Genomic DNA, 12,065 nt, shown 5'->3' with positions numbered 1-12,065 from the left:
GATCCAGAAAATCAGACAGAGAATTGAGACTGCCCAGAGCAGACAGAAGAGTTATGCTGACACACGCCGTAGGCCATTGGAATTCCAAGTAAGAGATTCAGTCTTTCTCAAGGTCGCTCCTATGAAGGGAGTGATGAGATTTGGCAAGAATGTCAAATTAAGTCCTCGTTATGTAGGAGCTTACCTGATCATAGAGAGGATTGGGAAAGTAGCTTACAAGTTGGATTTACCACCAGACATGTCAGCAATACATAATGTATTTTATGTCTCTATGCTAAAGAAGTGTCTCCACGACCCTAGCCAAGTGATTCAGCCTCAGTCAGTGCAGATCCAAGAGGATCTTGGTTATGAGAGCAGACCTACACAGATAGTGGACAGAGCAGTTAAGAGACTAGGAAATAAAGAAGTACCACTAGTGAAGGTCATCTGACAGAACCAGAAGCACGAGGAAGTCACTTGGGAGCGGGAGGACAGCATGAGACAGAAGTATCCAAAACTATTCTAAGTTCGAGGACGAACTTTTTATAAGGTATGGGGGATTGTAACGACCCAATTTTCCCTATTTCAAGTTCTAAAAGTCCATAAAAATATTTGGAGATACTTTTAAAATATTCTAGAGATTTTTAGAAATTTTTATAGTATTTTTACGTAATTTTTGGAGGTCGTTTCGTAGATTTACAAAAAGAAAGAAGTTTTTGACAAAAAAACGTTGAAGGTGAGACTCGAACCCACAACCTCGACCCGAACCTCAGCCGAACCCAGCCAACCAACTGGGCTGCGGTTGATTTGTGATTAAGAAGGGGAGCGAATTTAATTAAGTTGTAGTTGGAGCAGAATTTAAACCTAATTATAAGTTTTCCTTTTTCGCCGAAAACCCTATTCGCCTTCTCGCCGATCCCTACTGCGTGCGGCGCTCCTGTTCGGCGGAAACGAAGAAGAAGCTAGGTTTTGGGTCTCCGGTGCCGGCGAAGCTTTCTCCCGGCCAGCCCTCACCCGTGGGTAGTCATCCCGACAGAGAAGAGCTCGCGGGCACAAGAAGAAGCCGGAAAATCTGCAAACCCGAGCCCTCCGAAAACCCTAAGAGCCTTCTCCTTCCTCCTTCTCGGTTGTGAGTGCAAGAACAAAGAGTAAGTACTACTCACCTGCGGTAGGAGTTGTTTTGGGTTTCCTTTTTGATTCTTCCTTTGCTTCCGAGGTCCATCATGAACCCTAGACTCTTAGTATTTGGCTGCACAGCAAGTTCGACCTCTCCTTTATACGAGCACAGCATGTTAAGATTGAGAAATCGGGTTCTTTGTTCATTTTGAATTCAAAGCATGTTGTGGAGATTTTTGGTCCTTTTGGGCTCTCTGCCGTGAGTCATAAGGGAAGATTATGAAGTATTAGGTGTAGGTTTTGGATGCCCTAATTAATGTTCCGAGTATGAACAGATTTTAAGCTCAAGTTGGAGTTTTAATTTCTTCCTTTGTTTTGGATCATATCGTACAGATTGCCAGTTCAAAGTTGCATTCTTTTGCCCTATTTTACAGCATGTATAGAAAGCTCAAAGTTGCATTCTTTGGCCCTATTTTACAGCATGTTTAGAAAGTTCAAAGTTGCATTCTTTTGCCCTATTTTACAGCATGTATAGAAAGCTTAAAGTTGCATTCTTTTGCCCTATTTTACAGCATGTTTAGAAAGCTCAAAGTTGCATTCTTTTGCCCTATTTTACAGCATGTATAGAAAGCTCAAAGTTGCATTCTTTTACTCTATTTTATAGCATGATTAGTAAACTTAAAGTTGCTTTCTGTTGCTCCATTTTGTAGCATGATTAGCAAGATCAAATTAGTTCTCTTTTGCTCTAATTTGTAGCATGATTAGTAAGATTAGATTTGCTTCTTTTGCTCTTATCACAGCATGTTTAGAAGGTTCAAATTAGCTTTCTTTTGCTCTTATCACAGCATGTTTAGATAGTCCAAATTAGTTCTCTTTTTCTCTATTTTGTAGCATGATTAGTAAGATTAGATTTGCTTCTTTTTGCCTTATTTTATAGCATGTTTAGAAGGCCCAAAGTTACTTTCTTTTGCCCTATTCTATAGCGTGATTAGTAAGTTCAGATGTGCTTTCTTTTCCCTCATTTACAGCATGTTAGAAGTTCATATTTTGCTTTTCTTTTGCCTTGTTGATAACATGCTTAGAGAGAATTCAGATTTGCTTTCTTTTGCCTTGTTTGATAACATGTTTAGAGAGAGTTCAGATTTGCTTTCCTTTATGTTATTTTTATATAGCATGCTTGGTTAGTTGTAATCCTATACTTGTTAGATATATCTACAGGATTCTAATAGGCTCTAATAAAGGATTATAAGAAGCATGAGTAAAGAAAAAGACTAAAGTCTAGTTAAAAAGAGATAACAAGTAAATTAAAGTAAAAGGCTAGTACCCGACTTCCGAGGTTGTCGTTAAACAAATCCAGGTGACCAATTCCGAGGTCTTGGCCCTGGTAAGACCGAGGTCTTTATCCTCATAGGGCTGGAGGCTCGCTACCCCAGTCACTATTAGAGAGCGCGCAAAACAAAGATGGTACTAAGCCTGGGCCCAAAGAAGAAAAGAAGAACAAGAAGAAGAAAGTGAAAGAGAAATTAAAAGATTAATTTCTAGCATAAGAAAAGAAAAAGAAAAGAAGAAGAAAGTAAAAGAGAAATTAAAAGATTAATTTCTGGTATAAAGATATAAGAAAATGAAACAAGTTTTATGCTTAGAATCAATAAAAGTTTAGTTCTTTAATTCTAAGCTTACAGTAGTTGTTTCATTACTTTCCTGTCAGTTAGTGAGCATGTTTAGTATTCAGTTTTATTTCTGTATACCATGAGTACATGCAGCTTTGCTTTTAGCATTTCAGTTTTAGTATTGTTGCATTCTTTTTATGCACTTCGATGTTTTTGTGAGATAGATTAGTACTTACTAAGCGTTTTCGCTTATAGATCTTTTGTTTTTTTTTCCTCCTACCGCAGATAAAGGAAAAACTAAGATATGAAAGGAAGGCGACAGGATGGTGGTGGTGATGAAGGTGTGTGATGTCTGGACTGTGGAGAGATCCAGAAGTAGCTGGCAAAATTGTCTAGACTTTCTTTTAGTCCTCTGTTAATGTTTTATTACATTTGGGATTGTAGTTGAGTTTATTTCCGCATGTCTAGCTAGTCTCTTTTATTATTTGTGGAGTGCTGTAGTCATTGCTATTGCTAGAGTAGTTTCTTTGTTTTTATTGTGATTTTTATTACTGTGTGGTTGTGGAAAATATGTTCCAGCCGTTTGTGGCTGCGTATACTATGTTTGTATTATAGATTTGGTCACCGGTACAGGGGAGATTCTGCCGAAATTTTTCGGTAGGGTTTCCATGTGATATTTAATCATACCGGTTAAGTAGAGTTAGTAGTTAAGTAACGGTCATCTTTAGAGAGTAGTAGTTGTAAGAAGGGTGGTCGTTACAGTTTTGTACTGGTTAGCTGGTTTTGTACTAACTTATTTAATTTCAATTTAAAGATGACATGGATGATTACCAGTCCTAGAAACTCGAGTAAGAAGAGTTTTCAATCCTGGATAATTACAGGATCTGGGCATTGATTCGTTCACTGCTGGAGAATCCTAGGGTGATAGCATACCAAATATGGAGGCTCTCCGAAGGGGTTCCTAGAGGAAGATACTGAAGAATTTGAGAAAGATCCTAAAGAATCTAAAGAGGATTATAAAGAAGTTTTGATGATAGATCAAATTGAAAATCTTGAAGTTGGTCTATTAGAGATTGCCTCAAATGAGTCAAGGTCGAAAGGGATTATGTTGGCCACTGCACTAGTGTCTATTCTAGTGGGAGTGGTGTCAGCCTATCTAGTTTGTAAGAGTTCTGTTATTGTTACTATCATTATGTATGAACAATATTAGTCCATTTAGTTTATGTCCGTTTGTTATATGTGTGACATGTTTATATAAATAATATGTTCATTCATATGCTGATTACTCTACATGATATATGAAAAATGATTAGTTCATTTAATTAAAGAAATCATGATAGAATGATAATTAGTTCATTTGTTGGTATTATGTAATAGTATTGATCAATGTTGATTTGATTGGATCATACAAATGATGAGTGGAAACGTAGTTATCACTTGATTTTATAAACCAACTCAAATTAATATTGAGTCAGTCATAAATTGCATGCATATGAATTGCACTGAATACAAAATAATATGCGAACATCATAAGCTAAACTCAATAATAGAGAGAAATTATATGAGGATAACTACAAAATCTGACAACTCAAGTTACAATATGTTCTTAAGGAAAAAGAAGTTCTTAAGGTTATAAAACTGATTATGGAAGAACCTGTAGATCCCAATACACAGAACAGAAGAGATCTTGATACCTATAAGACATCGAAGAAGAAGGACTCTACTACTAAGGGAATATTGATTAGTTCAATGGTTGATGACCTAGTTTTTTAGTATGAGTTGTATCTTACGACTCATGCAGTCTAGGTAGCCCTTAAGAAGAAATATAGTGGAGTAAGTCTGAGCAAGCTTCGACAACTGACGATTAAGTTTGACAGCTACAAGAAGCATCCGAATCTTACAATGGTTCAATACTTAAGGGAGATGTCGAACATGATTCGGGAGCTAAATACTGCTGGTCATGAGTTGACCGATGAACAACAGGTTCAAGTAGTTATTCATTCCCTTCTACATTCTTGAGAAATCATAAAGTAGACCCTAACTCACAGTAAGAGTATTAAGACTTTCATTGACATTTCGTGCCATATAGAATTGGAGGCGGAGAGAGTTGAATCCACAAGGATTTCTGGACTAGCCTATTTGGCTATTGGTTCTGTTGGATCATCTGGATCCAAGAAAAAGAAATGATTCAAGAAGAGAAAGGGAAAGAAGAAAGAAGTTGTTGCTGTGGGACAAGACCCAATCAAGAAGAAAGGAAAGATGACCAGATTGAAACAATGCAAGTGTGTCTTCTTTTCTTTAGCATTTTGTTGCTAGTTTAGTGTTGTTAGCTGATTCTTATCTTTTATGGATTATAGATTCGGGAGCAACCAACCATGTAGCTCGGGAGTGAGTTATATTTGTAGAGTACTGACGGGTACCGACTAGCAACAAATGCATCTATGCAGGAAACAATGTGTAGGATTGAAAGCGCTAGAGGGGGGGGGGGGGTGAATAGCGCTCGTGATTTTTAGTTCGTTTTAAAACAATCGAGTAATACGTTGTGGAAAAATAAAAACAATACTAACACCAAGGTTTTTACTTGGTTTGGAATCTGTGACAACTTCTACTCCAAGGTCCACACTCGTTGAGTGTTTACTTTGGGAAATCACTATCAATTCAGAATATTACAACTTTAAAGTACAATATAAAGCAATAATGAAAATTATACTGACAACCAAAAATAGGGAATTTTAAGGCTTCTGGTCGTCGAAGTCTAGTTACAGTTTTGTCGGATCGTTCTTTGAGCAGCACACAGAAGAAGGGTTGTGATTTCAAGTTGATTGTACAAGCTGCTGCTCGAGCCAGGCTTAAATAGCCTGTTGAGGGCACCTCTAACCGCATGGAGGGCGCCTCTAACATGTCGAGTTAGCCACGTTGATAAACTTCGCAACGCTCACTTCTTATTCGCCTGAGGACACCTCCAAGCTCCATGGAGGGCGCCCTCGCGCCTTGCTGTGGGGATGTCGACCAACTCACCCGAGGTGTCTCCAAGCTCCATGGAAGGCGCCTCGGGACTGTTCATCCGAGGCTTTTCTTATACAATTTCCATCCTGTAAGGCATGTTAGTCTACAAACAAGCTATATCCTACAAAACAAAGTTAGTACAACAAAATAAGATAAATAGAAACTTATTTTGACAATCTCCGGACTATCCGATTCTGACTTCGAATTTCACCTTCAGAAACCTTAGATCGAACCGATGTCTACTGTTCCCTCACCGGGGAATGCGTCATCACCTACTCTACTCAGGAGAGTTTACCTATTTGCCAAATTGATCCTTCAAACCAACTGAACTTTCTGCCTAGAGTTACCACCTCCTAGGATTTTTCTCAGCTTAGGGTTACCGCCCCCTAGGACCTAAGGTTACCACCCCCTAGGATTTTCCACAGCCTAGGGTTACCACCCCATAAGACCTAAGGTTACCACCCCTTAGGTTTTCACCACCTAGGGTTATCACCCCCAAGGAGCTAAGGTTACCGCCCCTTTGAGGTTCTCCCACTTAGGGTTACCACCCCCTAAGATCCAAGGTTTCCATCACCTAGGGTTACCACCCCTAGGGTTTTCCACCTGCCTAACCGCAGCTAGGACTTTTTCCTAAGACAACTTAGGACTTTCCTGCAAACTCAATAAACCTTGTTAGATAACAAGACAACTTAACTTTGAACCTTTTGACATAATCAAAACATAAGTTCGATCGTCGGATATTTCCCGCATCAACAATCTCTCCCTTTTTGATTATGACAACATGGTTCAAAGTTAAGTAAAACATAACAAGATAATTAAGGTATTTAAGCATGAGCATAACTAAAATAATTCATAAAAATTTTCTAATGCTCTTCCTTTCATAAAAATTATGTTTAAATTCTTAACTTTGACTTTACTCTCCTCCTTTGACATAAATAAAAAATAATACTAAGTAGAGAGAAGGTTGTAAAGATAGATAAATTTTTAAATCTTTAGCTCTCCCTGAAAGGCAGCACTTAGCTTTGAAAATAATTTAATTATGTGAAAATACTTAGTTTTTTTTCAACAAAAACTTAGATAAACTTAAGCTTTGAAAATTACTTAGCTCAATATAGTTTTGAAGACACTTAACTTTTTCAAGAAAAACTTAGCTTTAAAAAGATTTTGATAAACAGTTAGGTTTGAAAAAGATGTTGATAAAAGCTTAGCTTTAGTTTTATGAAGGTTTTGAAAAATGCTTAGTTAAAAGTACTCAGCTTAAAAAGGATTTCGATTAAAGTTTAGTTTAAAAAAATTGATAAAAACTAAGTTAAATACTGAGCTTTGAAAATACTTAGTTTTCACAACAAAGACTTAGCTAAATTTTGAAAATAATTGTTTTGTTAAGTACTTGGCTTTTATAACAAAATTTGATAAAAACTTAATTAAGTACATAGCTTAAAAAGCTTTTGATAAAAACACTTTAGCTAAAAATATTGTGAAAAAAAACTTAGCTTAAAAAAATATTTTTAGATAAAAAGCATAGTTACAAACTTACAATTTTGAACTTGCATTTTCAAATAAGATTTTGTTTTTTTTTTAAAAAAAAATAAACACTGAACTTCTTTTTTAAAATTGAAATAATAAAAATAAAAATTAATGGCTTAACCTTCCTTTCACTCCCCCTTAATTAATGCCAAAAATGAGCATTTTAAGTTTTAGGGTATTCTAGAGTCCAAGCATGAGTAAATCAAAATCATAAAAGTTATTTTTCCTGATTTCCATCTCACCCATTCTAGGTTATCAAACATGTTTAGCTTATGAGTGCGTCTGAGATGGAGTTAAGTTTATTTTTAATTTTATCAATATTTAAAAATATTAAAATTGAGATTTAAAATATAAGTTTGATTTAAACATTTGACAATAACTAAAATTTTGAAGATTTTTAAAATATATTGAAAATTAATTAAGTTTGAAATTATAAACTTACATATAATTATGATTTAAAAATTAATTATCTTTTTGAAATTAATTATGATTTGGAAATAATTATAATTTAATTATAATTTGAAAGTAATTAACATGATTAATAATCAAATAATTAAGATTTTTTAAAATTTATTACACTTTTATAATTAATTAGATTTTGAAATTATGATTTTGTAAATAATATTTTGAAATTAATTGAACTTTTATAATTGATTAGATTTTGAAATTATGATTTTGTAAATAATATTTTGAAATTTATTAAACTTTTATAATTGATTAGATTTTGAAATTATGATTTTGTAAATAATATTTTGAAATTTATTAAACTTTTATAATTAATTAGATTTAGATTTGGTTAACTACTTTAAACCTAGGTCCATCTCACCCTTTTCTAGATTTTCAATCAGGGAACCTTAATAGTTTTGTGAGATGGTTAATTTAATCTTCAATTTAAATTCTAATCTAAAGATTGATTTACAATTGAGTTAGACTCAGGTTTTAAATAAGTTAATTAAATATTTATTTTGATGATTGACTTCCAAGCTGTGGCGAGGCACTAGGCCTTCTTGGATATGAGATCATCCACCACTTCTAGACAAAGCCTTTCAAAGAAATTGAATATTTAATTTCCTTACAGTAACTCCTAAGTCTAACTAGTCAAGTATAAATTAAGCATAGGTCCTTATCTATCCTAGTCTAAGCATAAATAATAAAAAATATTAAATCAACATCAGACAATTCTATTTTATGATAAAAATAGTCTTTTTATTGGCTCCCCTTGGATCATAGCCTCGATAAGGTCTATCAAGGTAATAAATTTGATCCTTGGAGATCCAATATTGACCAAATCCAACTTGATTAATCAAGTTCGACTTGGGGACCCATGCTTGGACTATTTTTCTATCAGTTCTATTTACAAGTGATAAGTAAGACTTGTATTTTCATTTAGCCTTAAATCCAAGTCTGGATCGGTTGTAGACGGCTTTCTGTTTTGCAAGAATCTGATTAAAATTCTTGGAACCCAAGGTGAACCGTTCCAATATATCCTTAAATTCCTTGACTTGAGTTGTCAAATTGGAATTTTCTTCCTCAAGTTGTTGGACTTGAGTTGAACTTCTAATTTGAACTGGTTCAGTCAAAGAACTTAAGTTAGTATCCTCCTTAAGGATTGTTATCTCCTTTTAGAGTGACTTGACCCGGTTGTTGGATTTGACCAATTTCTTTAATAGATATGAAACTAACTTTTCTAGATCGTCTACTTGAGTACCGACGAATTGAGAACTTACAATGGGGTTAGATCCTTCGGAAATAGATATGGATTTGTGACTTTGCTTGGACTCGATTTCTGATTTTCTCTCAATATCAGACTCGGACTCAGTTTCGACAACGTACACTTGTACCGCTAGAGCAAGGAAGCTTGCTTGCTCGTGTTCTTCTTTGTCGAACTCTTCCGATGACTCGGACAACGTTGCCTTGAAGGCTTTCCTTCTTCCGTGCTTCTTCTTCTTCTTTAGTGTTTTATGAACTAATTTGATTAGTTCGGTGGTGATTTCATCTTCATCGTCATCTGAGTTAGGTTCTTCTTCGAACTCGGGTTCAGTTCTACGCTTTGCTTTTACTTCCCGGATTCTGCTCGTACCTACAATCAAGGCAATACCTTTCTCGACCCTTATAGTATTAGTCTGCTCATGTAACTCAAATTCAGAAAATAGTTCATCTAATTTAATTAACGACAAATCCCTAGATACTTTGTAGGCGTACACCATTGATGCCCACAATGTATTCCTCGGAAAAGCGTTTAGTACGTACCTTATTACATCGTGGTTCTCCACCTTCTGTCCGATCGCATGGAGTATGATCAGCAGATTTTGTATGAGAGCATGAAGCTGGCTCGCTGACTCATCTTCATGCATTTTTTTATATTATATAATTTATTTAAAATTAAGTCTTGTTTGCTTATCTTTGTGTTGGAAGTGCCCTCGTACAACTCGATCAATTTTTCCTACATCTCCTTTACACTATTGAAGGGACCAACCCAGTTCAGCTCTTCTTTGCTTAGGCCACATTGGAGAGTGCAAGTTGCTTTTGCATTGTCTTTAATCTTCTTGCGGGTTGGTGCATCCTATTTGTCGCAGGGTTCAGTGGGAAATGTGAATCTAGTCTGGATTATTATCCATATTTCCACCTGAGTCTTCAGATGGTACTCCATTGGGCCCTTCCAGTAGCTGAAGTCTTCGCTGGAGTAGAGAGGCAGGCAGGGTGTGCTATAGCTTTCTTGATGGGCCATTGAAATAGAATCTCGCACATAAGAAAAAAAATATGAATGTTCCAAGACTTGGTTTTGGATTAGTAGTGCGGGAGAAAACTAAAACTAGCAATTCACTAATAATTAAAAAAACAATATATTAATAAAATATCAATAAAAATATTAAAAAAATATTATTACAAATTTTTAAAAATACGATATTTCGCTAATACCGGCCAATGGTGAAAATATGAAAATAAATTTTTCAAAAATAATTTTGAAGGGGAAAAAAATGAAAGGCGTAAGGTTTTTTTTTTTTAACAAAAACAAACGAAAAAACGACGAATAAGAATGCTCGAACGGTAGTTGTACCGATTCAAAGTGACTCCGCTCTGTTACCAATTGTAGGATCAAAAGCGCTAGAGGCGGGGGGGGGGTGAATAGCGCTCGTGGCTTTCACGTTCGTTTTAGAACAATCGAGTAATACGCAGTGGAAAAATAAAAACAATACTAACACTAAGGTTTTTACTTGGTTCGGAGTCTGTGGTGAATCTTACTCAAAGGTCCATACTCGTTAAATGTCTACTTTGGGCAATCACTATCAATTCAGAATATTACAACTTTGAAGTACAATATAAAACAATAATGAAAATTATATCGAAAATGAAAAATAGGGAATTTTAAGGCTTCTGGTCGTCGGAGTCGAGTTACAGCTTTGTCGGATCATTCTTTGAGCAGCACACAGAAGACGGGTTGCGATTTCAAGTTGATTGTATAAGCTGCTGTTCGAACCAGGCTTAAATAGCCTGTTGAGGGTGTCTCCAACCGCATGGAGGGCGCCTCCAACCTGCCGAGTCAGCCGCGTTGATAAACTCTGCAACGCCTGCTTCTTATCCGCTTAGGGAGCCTCCAAGTTCCATGGAGGGCACCCTCCAAACAGTGTCTAGTTGATGAATATGTGTAGAACCTCCAACTGATGAATCTAATAAACACTTATCTGAAAAAGAAATTCCCCTATAGAATATATGTAGAATCAACCATTTCTCCAAGCCATGGTGAGGGTATTGCCTTTGTAGACTCTTGAATCTGTCCCATGCTTTGAATAAAGATTCTCCATTTGCTTGAACAAAATTTGTGATGCAACTCCTCATGTAGATTGTTCTGCTTGGAGGGTAAAAATGATTCAGAAATTGCTGCTCCAATTGTTCCCAACTTGTGATGCTCTGAGGATGAAGATAATATAACCAAGTCCTTGCTTTATCCTTGATACTGAAAGGAAATGCCATCAATCGAACTGCATCCGCTGACACTCCTTCATAGTCCACCATATCACAAAGCTCTAGAAATCTCTCAAGGTGCAGATAAGGACTCTTCGATACTTCTCCTCCAAATTTATGACCTTATATCATGAAAATTAACTCTGGGTCTAGTTGGAAACTTTCTGCTTCAATATGAGGCTGCACAATGGGAGATAAAAATCTTGCAGAAATGGGTGCAGAGAAATCTCTTAAGGACCTGCTTGACATGTTAGCGCTCATGGTGTCTAAGAAAAAAATTTATGAGAAGAATTAAAAAAGGAAAAAAAATGAAAGACAAGAAATAAAATGCTATGTGAAAAAAATAAATGTAGAATTTAAAGACAAGAAAGGAAATGTAGATTTTTTTTTAAATATGAAAATGGAAAAACAAGACTATTTGCAAGTCTAGATTAACTAAATTGCTAATCTACTAATGTTAATACGAACAGTCCCCAGCAACGGCGCCAAAAGCTTGTTACGCAACCGCAAGCATATGATTTCGTCGTCAGTAATATAAAAGATTTGTCGAATCCACAGGGACTGTTGATTAAGCACTAAAGATGTCGCAAGTAGGTTATCTAGACGGTCGAAAGTTAGCTTTGGCTCTTGAAAACTAACGAGAGTGATTGAAGAGAGAAAGAAGGTTGAGAGAGAGAGAAAAGATCTTGGAGGGAATGAGCTTCGGGAGATGGATTCTTGGATTTTGGTTTCATTGTAATACTAGGAGATACTACATAGATTGCTTAGTTTCTACCCTCTATGTCCATGCTCTTGTAGGAAGTTAGATTGGTCAATATCCCTAAGTATCGAATAGAGACGATCGCTGTGAAATCCAGTAACGGT

The 12,065-nt window shown here is 35.8% G+C and overlaps 1 non-coding gene across 1 annotated transcript; it reads left to right on the top strand.

The window, feature by feature from the left end:
* Positions 1-10,971: 10,971 nt before the first annotated feature.
* LOC121994353 lies at positions 10,972-11,077 on the top strand. Its single transcript, XR_006115692.1, has one exon. It is a non-coding gene; the product is annotated as a small nucleolar RNA R71 (small nucleolar RNA).
* The last annotated feature ends 988 nt before the right edge of the window (positions 11,078-12,065 follow it).

The sequence above is a fragment of the Zingiber officinale genome, chromosome 1B (assembly GCF_018446385.1).
Source record: "Zingiber officinale cultivar Zhangliang chromosome 1B, Zo_v1.1, whole genome shotgun sequence".
NCBI classification, from domain to species: Eukaryota; Viridiplantae; Streptophyta; class Magnoliopsida; order Zingiberales; family Zingiberaceae; genus Zingiber; species Zingiber officinale.
This window is presented reverse-complemented; position numbering and strand designations above follow the sequence as displayed.